Source organism: Mus musculus, chromosome 14, assembly GCF_000001635.26.
Source record: "Mus musculus strain C57BL/6J chromosome 14, GRCm38.p6 C57BL/6J".
In the NCBI taxonomy this organism is placed as follows: Eukaryota; Metazoa; Chordata; class Mammalia; order Rodentia; family Muridae; genus Mus; species Mus musculus.
This window is the reverse complement of record NC_000080.6, coordinates 104,930,946-104,944,443: the sequence shown is the minus strand read 5'-3', so window position 1 is coordinate 104,944,443 and position 13,498 is coordinate 104,930,946. Positions and strand designations below refer to the sequence as shown.

Here is a 13,498-nt window from a genome sequence, read left to right as displayed (position 1 = left end):
TTGTGTTAATGATGGGCAAATAAATCAGTATCAACGAATGTTTGAGGGCAATGGGACAGTTTCTGATCCTGAAAAACCTATTGATGTTTAGGGAATCCTAAAGCAACTTTTTGTCCCCTATCGGAAGCAGGGTGCTGGTTATTACTTCATTTGGATTTTCTCAGATTTTAACCAGCTCAGACAATTGAAAGGAGAGTGAAAAATCTCACCTTAAGTGGATTGAAGGTGCTCGCTTTTAGTTTTGTCCACGATGCTGAAAACATCTTGCAAAAGAAATACAAACATGCACGAAATGGCAGCAGCAGCCTCTTACCAACAACCTCAGGTGCAGTTTGTCTAGTATTTCCCAGAATTCCTTCACTGTGTCTGATGTGTAAGGGATGGCCCTCAATTAGTTGTGCTATGCTTCCTCTTGCTTGGTAAGCATTTTTGGTCAAACAAGGAATGGCAGAGTCCCACAATTAGATCAAAAGATCAATCCTAATGTCCCATTTTCTCCTCACCCTCCTGCTGTAATAAAGTGGCCACAGTTCTCCAGGGGACAACTCAAAATCCTAGGACTGATATTTCTAAATTAGCTGACTCTCTGACCTTGCTGGTAATTGCGTTAGTTTATCAATGTTCAACACAATTTATTACTCTCCAATATGTACCAAAGTGTTTATCTCTCAACACTAACAATATTAAAAAAATCTAAACTATCTATTGCAGTACAAAGAGGCATCCTTTCATTAGGGAAAATATAAATGAATAGGAAATGTCACATGACCCGCCTTTGCACAGAAGAGGGGTGACTTGAGACAGAGGACAGCTGCCATCTGCTCTGATTTAGCAACATTATGTTACTGAAATCTGGAAGAAGAGAAATTAGGTTTTGTTTTTATTTGTGTGTCTGATGCAGGAATAAAGTGATATTTTCTGCGATACCACAGTAATGGCCGCATTCCAAGATAAATGAATGGCACCCTTAAAACCTTACCAAAGCGTCAGAAGGCGATATAGCATCAGAAGTCACTTGGACTTTAAGCATCATGTGTTTTGGGCTGGGAGAAAAGCCATTAAAGTCATGAATCCTATTTTGGGATATAGAAAAAAAATCCATCCCCCCTTGCTTCCCTTATCTTGGCCATTTTTATTATGTTATCTAAGCTTTCTGTTTAATTATGGAGGTAGACAAGCTATGACAGAAGTCAGTTTATATTATGTTAGCCAAAGGTGATGATGCAAGATTGAAGTTTCATATCATGCAGGTCTCTTTTTAACCCAGTTTGGACAAGGAGTGTAGTATGAGCTGTGCTGAGAGCCACTAATGAGCAAGCCCGGAAGATACAGATAATGCTCTCACATGGGCTGATTTCTATCTAGCTTCCCTTTCTTTCTAGTGCCGGGATGCTGTGTTTCTCTACAGATGATAGAGCAGCTAGGATGTGTTTGGTCCATCCCCATCCACTCACCTACCCGCTCTCCCATTAAGCAGCAGGCCCTGTGATCTTTAGTCATGAGAAATGAGCTTCAGGGGCAGCTTAGACTCAGGTAACAACGGTCCTAAGGCTTACAAGCCATTTGCTCTCTTCATCATAAAGTCTTAGCATTTTAAAATGACAGATCCTTTTATTGCTCATTATTGTCATTGCTTTATTAGCAATCCCAAGGCTAATAGTCTTTTAGAGGCAGATATATTTTAATGTATTTTATTTATTGGTAACTCATTTTAGTGCAAAAATTAAAATTTCTTCAGTAAGGGAATGGCTATATTTCAACCACGAATGCAGTATAGAATTCTTTGGATCTATTTTTGATAAACATTGTTTTAGCTGAATTGTAAAGTCATGGAAGTCCTTTAGCTTTGAAAAGCGTCCAACTTCTTTTTAAATTAAAATATCAGGTTTTTATACAATGTATTCTGATTTGGGTTTTTCTTCCCCTAGCCCTCTCCCTGTCTTACCCACCCACCCAAATCCACACAGTTTCTTTCTCATTAGAATACAAACAGGCATCTAAAATAGTAGGAACAATAATAACAACAGTAATTAATAAATAATAAGAATAAAAGCAACCAAATCAGAATAGGACAGAACAAACAGAAGAAGAAAAGGACACTCCCCAATAAAGTCTAAGAAACGCATATAGATGCAGAGTTACATGTTTTCATATAGAGAAACCCCATAAAAACATAAAACCAAAACCACGATATATATGCAAAGGACCTTTAAGGTGGAAAACAAAACAAAACCCTGACAAAACATTACGAGACAAGGAACTTCCAAAAATGGTGTTGAGTTCCTTTTGTTTTGGTTGTCTACAGATGGGCATGGGGCCTGCCCTTAAGAATAGTTTGTATTCCCTGTGAGATTGTTGGAGAAAACTAATTTTCCATTTGCAAGTGGTTAATAATGGTCTCCAACTTCTTACTCCCATCTCAGGGCCTCATTCTTATTTACAGTATATTCACAATGCCAACTCAAGTGAAGAGACCTTGAAATATGCCCACTTTGTGTGTTCACTTAAATACACACATGAATGGCTGCACTGTAGACTCAGATAGAGGCTTTCTTTGTGATTATGAGAAGTTGCTCATAATTGTTTTTACGTGTGTCCATTGGATGCATGCATGTAGAATCCAAAAGACATCTTTCAGGGCTGGGTTTTCTTACTATGGATTCTAGATTCTGGGTTTTCAAGGCAAACTCCTTGATCTATGCAACCAGTTCTCTGGCTCTTAGATTAAACTTCTTGAGTCCCATTAAGAGCTACATTTTGTTTCATCTATTTTATACACTTATTACATCCTTTTAGTAGAAAATATAATAAATAAAAACTTTCCCTTTTTAAAAAATTCTTGCTTAGATACTTCAGTTAGGTTTGTATGATTTTATTTTCTTCTTGACTTAAAAAATAATTGATGTGTTTATTTTAAAGCCTGTGTGTGTGTGTGTGTGTGTGTGTGTGTGTGTGTGTGTGTGTGTGTGTAGTAGCCTGTGAATAGAGATCAGAGCATGACTTGCCAGAATCTGTTTGTTCTTTCCACCTCGTGGGTCACAGGGATCAAACAGACTCTGATGCGTGGTAGCAAGTGCCTTGATAGCGAGAGCCATCCTTCTAGCCCCTAATTTGATTTTTGATAAATAATCATATTCTTTTCATTCAGATGATAACAAAAGAGACCTTGATTTGAGTAATAAAGTAATTACATTTTTCAAAATAAGAGTAATTTTGTAAATATGAAAAATCTTTGCCATTCTATTCAGGTTTCTATAAAAAAATACTTTAGATCGATTAATTTGTAAACAGAAAGTTTTCTTACAGTTCTAGAGGCTGGGAAGTCCAAGGTTAAGCAGCCAGTAGAGGCTGAGAGAGATCACACAGGAATTGTTTTCTAAGGCACCCTCCTTTGTGGAAAGGGTGCATGGGCTCCTGAGGGGCTCCCTCGCTTCTGTATAGGGGGGCCAATCTCACCCACAAGAGACAAGCCTTGTGATCAGCACTGTCTCTGTTTCCCATCTCTGGGTACCACTGTCTTGGCAATTCAGCTTCAGCCTATGAGATCTGAAGGATGCACTCACTCAGACTTTAGCAAGCGCCTAGGAGAAAGGGCGAAGAAAAGTCACTGGCTGCTGTTATATGCCCTCAGAGCCTGAGTGCTTTACCCATCCTTCAAAGATTGCTTCATTTTGCCAGGTGCTGCACTTGGTACAGTAGACCTGAGGGTAACCACATGGGGACTGAATGATACCAGGAGCCCCCCTTTTGTAATGCCCAACTTAGTAGAAACATCTTTTAAAATACTTTATGATTTATAATATTTTTGAAATCCTCACATGGAGTGTGACAGTGTTAGTAAAACACTTAAGCTACATTTTGAAAAAAATTATGCCTATGGTTTTTAACAACTATTAAAAACATTAAAGTAACACCTGATAACATCTAATAACATGAACAGAAAGCAAAGGTTATAGAGTCCCTTGCTACACGTGCCAGTAGGTCATTTTTCTGAGGTGACAACGGAGAAGAGAGATTATGTGTTTTCCCCAAACCAAAGCAAACAGCAGTCTCCAGATTATTTTTCTTTTTCTCTCAAAATTTTATTTATGAATCTTCAGAATAGTTTGAGATCCCATAGCACACATGATCAAAACACTCAGTGACCCTGTGTGTTGCCATCAAAACACTCAGTGACCGTGCGTCGCCACACTCTTGGGTGAAGCCGTTATTTTCTTGTTTGCGCAACAGTCTCCCAGGAGGTAATACCACATGCGGTGACTTCCATCCCACAGACGTGGACTTCACCCTCGCTTTCTGCCACGTCTCATGCTAACTATTAACACCGTCCTCACTTTCAACAGCTCCATACTCGGCTTCTTTCCCACTCACGATTTCCCCGGTGTACAGAGCGTCACCGTGTTCTATGCACTCTAACATGGATCCAAATGTGTTAATAGGTTGCAGTGTAAATATTATAAAAATTTGATCACATATGCAAAATAATGTTGTATAATGAATGAAATAAAAAATTCGGTCAACTGCTTTTTTTTAAATGAGTGGACAATTCGTTTTTGTTTTTTCTGCTTTTTTTTGTTTGTTTGTTTTGTTTGTTTGTTTGTTTTTTGAGAGCACAAAGAATCCTGTAACAAATATCCTTTTCCATAAGTGCTCTGCACTAGACTCTTGTTTCCGAAGAGTGGAGTGACTGGGTCCTCGCTCAGCTGCATTTTTGGCTTTATAATAATTACCAGATTGCTCTAAGGCTGTAGGGTAGACAACTAACAAATGAAGCTGGTGACTTTGCAAGATGTTAATGATATTTTCTTGAAATATAATATTTTATTAATTCCTAGAATGTTTCCTACAGACCATATTCCCCGCCACTCCTCCCCCTAACTGCAGACCCCACCTCTCCACCGCCTCCTCACTTCCTGCCTTGTTTTCCTTCCAGTAGCCAACCCAGACAAATTGGTGCTGCTCAGGTACCGGTGTGGAACCGTTCATTGGGGTGTGGTTTACCTACCAGGGGCTGCAACTTTAAACTGATTTATTCCTCTTCCCCTGCCCCCTGTGGGAGCCATTAACTGTCAATAGTTCCTCAGATAGGAGTCTTGAACTCATGAGCCCTTTCTCCCTCTATGCTAGAATGTCACTCCTTGGATCTCCTGCAGGTCTTGTGCAGCCAGTCACAGCTGTCTAGTGCTTTTGAGTGTATATATCTTGTTTTGTCCAAAAGACAGTGGTGTTCTCTGGTATACTTCCTCCTCTGGCTCCTACAATCTTTTTGTCCCCTTCTCATTCCTTGATGCTCCCTGAGTCTTGGGTATTATGTGTCTGAAATAAGTTTTTAGTTTGTGACTGAATATTCTACTGATGTTTTTCTTTATAACACTCTGATTGGTTATGAATTGTAATCTTTCTAATTTTTTTTTGCCTATACAAGAGTAAGAAGAGTCTAATTCACTGTTTATAATTGAACTTCCTTACATTATGAAGATATGCATTCTTGTATATGCTTATACTTTCATTATTTTAAAATGATATGCCTATATGTATTCCTTGTCTATTTTTCCTTTGAGCTGACTCTTAGACTTTTTTCCTTTAAATATCAACTTATAGATGCTCTTCCTGCAGTATTGTAGTAATTTCTTTGGTTGATAACAATAAGAACTGTCTGGTTGTGTAGTCGGGGATCTATTGACAGATATTTAGTACTGGAAGAATTAATGGATTAGGGACCTGAAGACTCTGTCCACCTGCCCTATGCTATGGCTTTGCTGAATGGCCCACTGACCCCTGGATGCAGCCCTGCTCCCTTGCTTCTTGGTGCGGTAGCTTCAGGCAATTGGCTGAACACAGCCAACAAGGCTCAGCAACTCTCTCCAAATCTTCCATTCTTGGATTTCCTGAGATCTCAGTTTTCCACTCTGGATAAATCAGCAAACTTGTTTATTACCCAGAGTCATCAGAAAGTATATGATAGAAAAAAAAATCTCACAGATACAGGTTCAATCCCACGTACCAATATTGAGTATCTTGAGCCTGGAGAATACAGTTATGGCAAAGAAGAACTTAGATATATTTTGCAAGGGGTTCTGGGAGGATAAGTTTTCTAAATTTTACTGTGTGAAGGTGGGTGAAACTCAGACATGGTGAGCTATTGAAAAGCAGGCTAAGCTGTCAAGTCAGTTTGTGCAAATAACAAATGCAGACAGCACCTCCTTTTTAACTAAATGTAAATATTCCCCCCCCTAGTGTATATGCTGGCTCAGCACGGATACCACTTGCTAACAGAATTCTAAAGCATCAAAAAACTTCACCTCGTGAGCACTGAACTTCTGACTTGGTTAAGTAGTTTCCTACCATCCCAAGATCATATGAATAATTTCAAAGTTTGCTTTTATTTTTATATTTGTTTTATGTGTTTGCATCTTTAATTCACAATTATTTTTGCAAATGACACAAACATGACTGTAATTTGTTTTCCTTTCCAAACTAACATTAGCACCCAAAGGACTCTTTCCTTTCCTTGAATGAAACTGTCAATTACATAATTACATAATCATTAATCATTAATTTCCCACATAAACTTTCGTTTTCCTCTCATTTATATTTTCTTCCCTCCCCTCTTCTCCCATGCCCTCTTCTCTCTTTCCTCCCACCCGTCTCCTGTTGTACAAATCTATGCTATACTGAATGGATCTGTAATGACATTTGCTTAATTTTAGATGCTTTTCACCCAGTGTTGTTCCTAGAGGTAGGTCAAGATACTGTCGGCATCAAACATGAATCAGAAAGCAGAACTTCATCAGACTTCAAATCGGGTAGTGACTTGGACTTCCAGCCTCTTGGGCTGTGGGAAAGAAACTTCCCACTACAGTTTTTTGTTTGTTTGTTTGTTTTGGTTTTGGTTTTGTTTTTTGTCACTCTAGCCTGAAGAGGGTACAACAGTAGCAGATAACCTGGGCCATAAATGACCTTGCCCTTTCTGTCTCCCTCCGAGTCTTCTAGCACTAACACCCACAGCCCCTTCTCTCTGTGCATTTGTGCTGCAGCCTGACATCTGGGTTAGCTCTATGCTGCAGCCGATGAGTCAGCTCCATGTCCTATCATTTGATGTTGTTTCTTTTTCCCTTATGATTTCAAAGATGTGTGAGTTTTGTGAGTGTCACGAGGACTGACAACGGGAAGCCACGGACTCCCCTCAGCCTTTCTTCCTCTTTCTTTCTGTACCCCGCAGCTCTGGAGTCCCCGTTCATTCTCCTTTTACCATTACATTTTGGTTGGGTGAGTGAATGAATGTGAGAGTGAATGAATGAATCAGGCTGGAGATTTGTTTTCTAGTGCTTTCTATCTCTTCCTTTAAGACAGAGAGTCTTGAAGGCTAGGCTAGGACGGCTTTGAACTTCTGGTTCTTCCGTATCCACTTCCCAGGTATTTTGTTTGGGCCAGCATCACCACAGCTGATTTGTATGGGGCTGGGCTCTAAGCACTCTACCAGCTAAGCCACATGCTAGGGCACAGGGAGAAGATTGTGGATCTTAGATCTATCTTTTATGATTTCACTTTGGTAAGGCTGACTCATTGAATATCTAGATGCATCATATCAGGTAGAAAGCACTCTTACTTTGATGGTTAGTTCCACTCTAATATCTTTCAGGTTTCAGATTATGAGAGAGAACTGTTTCTTTTGCTTAGAGTATATGTTTATATATGTTGGGATCTGGAACTGAGGGAAGATGCCCTACATTTCTTTATGTCTCCTGCATAATTTAGTAAAATGCCCTGTGCAGAGTAGGCGCTAACCTAATAGCCAGTTGATTGATTGAATAATTACTTGGCGTATAAACACCTCTGTAGTACATTACCCAGTGAGTGTCTATTTCAATATGACTACAGCTATGACCTTCCTGTAGTTCATTAGCAAATGAAAAGTATGCTCATTTCCATGGAAGGAAATGAGAATATAAAAAATGTGCTTCTATTTGTAGTGCCATTACTGTCTTACTATTTGATTAAGAACAAATTCTTAACCTTTTAATGTTACCAGTTACCTATGGCTCTGATCTCCCCGGCTACTGCAATACCGAAATCATGGGGAGGGTAAGACATCATTGCTAGGTGAAGGGCTACAAACAGGCCTCAGATAAGGGAACTCACGGACCAGACTCAGTCAGCGGTGGAACAGGGAAAATGTCTCCAGGAACACACAGAGAGAGAAGCAAAGGAGAGGTTTCCCAAGGCGAAGCCAGTGGAGCGTCAAGGTTGAGCTTTCTTTCCTGAAGAGCACCACGCCCTTTCATTCGGCACTCATTGGCGCCCTCTCGCTTCAGAAAGGCCTGTGGTAGAAAGTCAGATGCGTGTCCAACTCATTCCTAGGGAAGAAGGAAAACAGAGTCAAGAGAACGCGCATGACAAAACAAACAAAAGAGTTTTCTGAACCTTGGGATATTCTGTGTGTCATTAGCTTGATAGGGATTTATGGTCTCCTTGCCAGGCATCCTGGTGGGTTCTAAAGGTGTGAAAAGAAAAGAAAAAAAAAATAAGCTCTGCTTTTAATGTTCACGGTTGGGGGTGGGGTGAAAGATCAGAGGACACTCTGAGAGAACATTCCAGAGAGGAGAGGAAAAACAGGAAGAAGACAGAGAAGTCCTTGCACGGGTCAGGGTTTACCTCCCCTAGCTACAGCGGAAGTGAGAGCAAAGATGAAATGGCCAAATCCTAGAGACCCTTGAGCCACAGGCAATGACAAAGCTGCAAATTTTAGTTCTTAAAAATTTTTATTAGATATTTTCTTTATTTACATTTCAAATGTTATCCCCTTTCCTAGTTTCCTCTCCGAAAAATCCCCTATCCTCTCGCCGCTCCCCTGCTCCTCAACCCACCCACTCCTGCTTCCTATCACCAATCAACGAAAACACACACACACACACACACACACACACACACACACACACACACACGGAAGGACTCTGTGACTCTAACTGCATATGTAGCAGAGGTCATCAATGGGAGGAGAGGCCCTTGGTCTTGTGAAGCAGCAAACTTTTTAATGCTGGAAACCCCTAAGGTCAGATTTGGGCTGCAGAAATCAATGCGGATGAGGAAATCGCATCCTGTAGGAGTGGGAGAAGGGTTGGACATGGCGTCTCTGGCTCAGTTGGCTGCAGAGGGTGCTCCTCCTTTGGTTAGTGAGTGGGGACTGCTCACTGTTCCCGTTGATCAGTGGTTTGGTTTGAGTTGGAGTAAAGAAGCCACATTGGTGATCTAGGGTCTCTTTCTTCTGATTCACGGCTTAATCTGTGGTCTTATGGACGTTCCCTGCTAAGGTGTGACGCATTTCTCATTAAGGTCTTCCTCTTCTTCCACGGGCGTTAAAATCCTTTTTTGTCCATTTATAATTTGTATCTTAACCATCCTGTGTTCACCTGATCCTAATTCTCTCTAATAATTCTTTTTCTCCCCTTGAGGAAAGTATATATATATATATATATATATATATATATATATATATATATATATACACACATACATATATATTGGTTTCCAACACTCATCACCTTTTGTAAATATTAAGGCACCAATTCAATTTAATTTTAAAAATAATGTTTTTCTATTTCTTCTTCTGTCGATAAATTACGTTTGCCATCTTTTAAAAGCTATGTATTGTCTCATCATTTTTTCCTGGGCTCTTCTTGTTTCGGTTTGTTGGTCCCCAGAGGATGTAGGAATATATATTGAAATAATGAACAATGTGAAATAATAATAATAATAAAAGGACAGGAAGAACTCGGGTCATGGTCACACTCTACAGTGTTTGACAGTGATCTATTCGAAAAGAAGGCTTATATTTCAGTCCTGATGAATCAAATATTTAAGAAACATTCTTAAAGTAGAGAAATATACATGGAAAAAAAATCACTACTGACCCTAAGAGGCCTCCTTGAGAGATTCGAGCCATGGATGATTTAACTTCCATTTTAGCCCGGCTTCTTCCACTAAAGGTTATCATAGTGAGCATTGCTCATGAGGGTTCTGGGAGTATAAACAGGGGTCAGAGATCAAAAAACACAAAATATAATATTAGATAAAATATTAGCAGCTCTGCAAATATTCACAAAGTCGTACATTATGTTAGAGCGACCCTATTCCATGTAGGAAAATAAAAATGGGGAAATTACATGAGCCGCTTTCTTTTTTATTACAGAAATTAAAGGTCTAATTTAGAATTGTGAATTTATGTAAATAGCCATTAATGCAATTTTATTAGTTCAAGTACTCAGGGTATGAGCATATAAATATAATGGGATTTTTATAGAGTCTCTACTGGTAGGAATTCTGCGTGTATAGATACATGTATTAGAGGTTTTTAACCTTTACAGAACACAAGACTGCTGTGAGTAGCTATTTACATTATTACACATCGATGAAAGTTACTTAATGGAAGCCAACTGTCTTCTTCCTCTCTACCCATCAAGCGCTTGTCAGTGAAGACACCGAGGTAACTAACAAAGGCTGTGGTACTGACTATTGGTTCCTGACTATTGGTTCTGTGCATCATGCAAGTATATTGGCACCTTCTACCAAATGTTTTGCGTTACTGAAATTGCCTACATCTGCCTGCAATTTAAGCATTAGTCTCATTTCAGAGCCAAGGAAACAGATCCATAGGAAGAAGAAAAAGCTTGTCCAAGCTCACATAACATGAAGTGGGTGTATTGGAAGCAGGTCAAATAGGGTTATCTCTGCATTTGTCACACAGGTGCACTGAGAGCAACCAGCCGCAGCTTTCTTCTTTCTTCTCCACTAGGGATGTTCACAAAGAATTCTGGTGACAAATTTGCATAGTTTCTTGGTTATTGTTGGTTTTGTTTGGGTTGTTTCTTTGAGGCAGAGTTTCATGTAGCCCAGGCTAGACCTACCTTTTGTATTTAGTTGAAGATGATCTTCATGTCTTGATCTGCCTGCCTCCACCTACCCTGTGTTGGGATAACAGGCATATGGCACTCTACCTAGCTAACTTCATAGCTTATTTTAGTATGACTGGGACATGATTAATGAACTTTATACATACTCGTCTATGTCATAGATGAAAGGTGACCACTCTTCTATCATGTTAACACTTCCCTCAAGATGGTTTGAGAATCTGTACTGGTAAAGAAGTGGACCACTTGATCAACTGTCTTGATCAACCTGGATAGTTAAATCATTCCATTTCCTTGTTTGTATTTTATGCTGTCCTTTGAAAACAATGAGAAATGCATATTTCTTAAACTGATGTAAATACTTGCTTATGAAACTCTTTGAAAAGAGTAATAAAATGAATATTAAAAGTTAGACACTTACATACATGCAATCTAAGATAGAAGAACAATCAAGCATTCATGTACTTTCCAACCCACTAAGCACCATTGTTGATGGAACCCCTCTTTTTCCTGTAAACTCTTTCTCTCCCCCCTCTCTCCTTCTTTGACAGATTGACATTACCTGAATTTTGTGCTTAATATCTTAATATTTTGTGCTAAATACCTTGGTTTTCTTCCATACTTTATCAGCTGTGAAACTATTCCTCTGCATTTATTGCCTCAATTTATTTTGGTTAATCTATAGATCAAATCCAGGGACTCTTGAGGGCTGAACATGTCCTCTGTCACTGGTCTACGCTCACAGACCAATCTTATCATTTTAGTTTTGAGTTTTGCAAGAACTGCCAAGTATGGTGGCAATTTAACATCATCAGCACAGGACTTGGAATTACCCAAGACTCAGCAGTTAATGATAGAGTTGGCCAAGTGGCAGCAGGGGTAAAACCTGTTGCATGTATTTTCAAGGGTTATTAGGAAACAAAATCACGTTGCATGATGGTTAAGTCTTGAGTTCAATATATACCTTCATCTTATGTGCATCTGCTGAAGAACTAAGTGTTGGAAGTCGGCTGTGCTGAAAGAGTAGGAGTGAGCAAGGCAAGCACTCCTCCTCCTCTGTAGGAGCTGCTGTGCAAGGTGGGTCACAACATCGTGGCTCTGAGGAAGGGAAAGTGCTGCCCAAGTTTTCTTTCAGGTCTGGAGTTTTGCAATACGACTTATAGGAAGTCCAGCTTAAGTGAGTGTGTGATCACAAGCCGAAGAGGTCTTCTGAGCCAACCTTCTCTGCCAATTTTACCTCTTCACCGATCAAAATGAGAGTAACTAGACTCCCCCACCGCCAGAAATGATATTTTTCACATGATTTTCTGTAGATGTTCACATTTTAACTTTACAAGTAAGAACCCTAATAGAATTCCATGGAAAGTTGTGATAGTTTCACTGACAGGTTTGTGTGAATGCAAAGAAGCTCTACAGTAGCTGCAAGGGGGAAATGTTCACAAACGCCTCTAAATTACACGAGTTAAATTATCAGAAGAGAAAAATATAGTAATATTAAGATTATTGGAATAAGAGTTGATTGATTACAGTCATTCATTAAGCAATAACAAACACCTAGTCTTTCTAATGTTCTACAGGCTTTAAAATTTGTATGTGGTTTGGACAGAATACCTGTAACTGATTCCCCTTCTTCTTTTTTTATTGGTTATTTTATTTATTTATGTTTCAAATGTTGTCTCCCTTCCCGGTTTCCCCTCCTCCATTCCCTCCTGCTTCTATGAGGGTGCTTCCCCGTCTACTCCCCCCTCACTGCCTTAGCATTCCTCTATATTGAGGCATCGAGCCTTCACAGGACCAAGTGCCTCCCCTCCCACTGATGCCAAATAAGGCAATCCTCTGCTACATATGCAGCTGGAGCCATGGGTCCCTCCATGTGAACTCTTTGGTTGGTGGTTTAGTCCCTGGGAGCTCTGGGGTTCTGGTTAGTTGTTATAGTTCTTCTTCCTATGGGGTTGCAATCCCCTTCAGCTCTCTCAGTCCTCCTAACTCTTCCATTCGGGGTCCCTATGTTCAGTCTGATGGTTGGCTGTGGGCATCTGCATCCGTTTTGGCCAGACTCCGGCAGAGCCTCTAAGGGGACAGCTATACCAGGCTTTTGCCAGCAAGTGCTTCTTGGCATCAGCAATAGTGTCTGGGTTTGGTGTCTGCAGATAGGATGGATTCCTAGGTGGGACAGCCTCTGGATGGTCTTTCCTTCAGTCTCCGTTCCAGTTTTTTCTGTCTTTCCTTTAGACAGGAACAATTCTGGATTAAATTTTTTGAGATGGATAGGTGGCTGACTCCCCCTATAATGCATCCATAATGGTCTCATAATGAAGACAAGGTTGTAAATTAGTTAGTATACAGAAAGCTGCTAGATATATAATATATACTAATAAACTATTAGATATTTAACAACAACAACAATTATATTTATAAATTATTAGATACATTAGTAAACTCCCACAGTATATCACAACTGGAGATATGACAGTCAGGAAAGAAGAAAAGAAAGGCAAAGGAAAAAGAAGAGGCAAAGGAGAGAAGGACAAAAGATACAGATTTTGATTCTATGGAGTTAACACTGGGCTGAATGGTATGAGTTAAAACAA

General features: G+C 39.7%; 1 long non-coding RNA gene across 1 annotated transcript in view; it reads right to left on the bottom strand.

Moving 5' to 3' along the window:
* Positions 1 to 13,498, bottom strand: part of D130009I18Rik (RIKEN cDNA D130009I18 gene) — a 327,640-nt gene that overhangs the window by 22,340 nt on the left and 291,802 nt on the right. Inside the window, exon 4 of the long non-coding RNA NR_015593.3 lies at positions 8,147 to 8,357. This is a non-coding gene — a long non-coding RNA (RIKEN cDNA D130009I18 gene). The remainder of the gene's footprint in view (positions 1 to 8,146; positions 8,358 to 13,498) is intronic.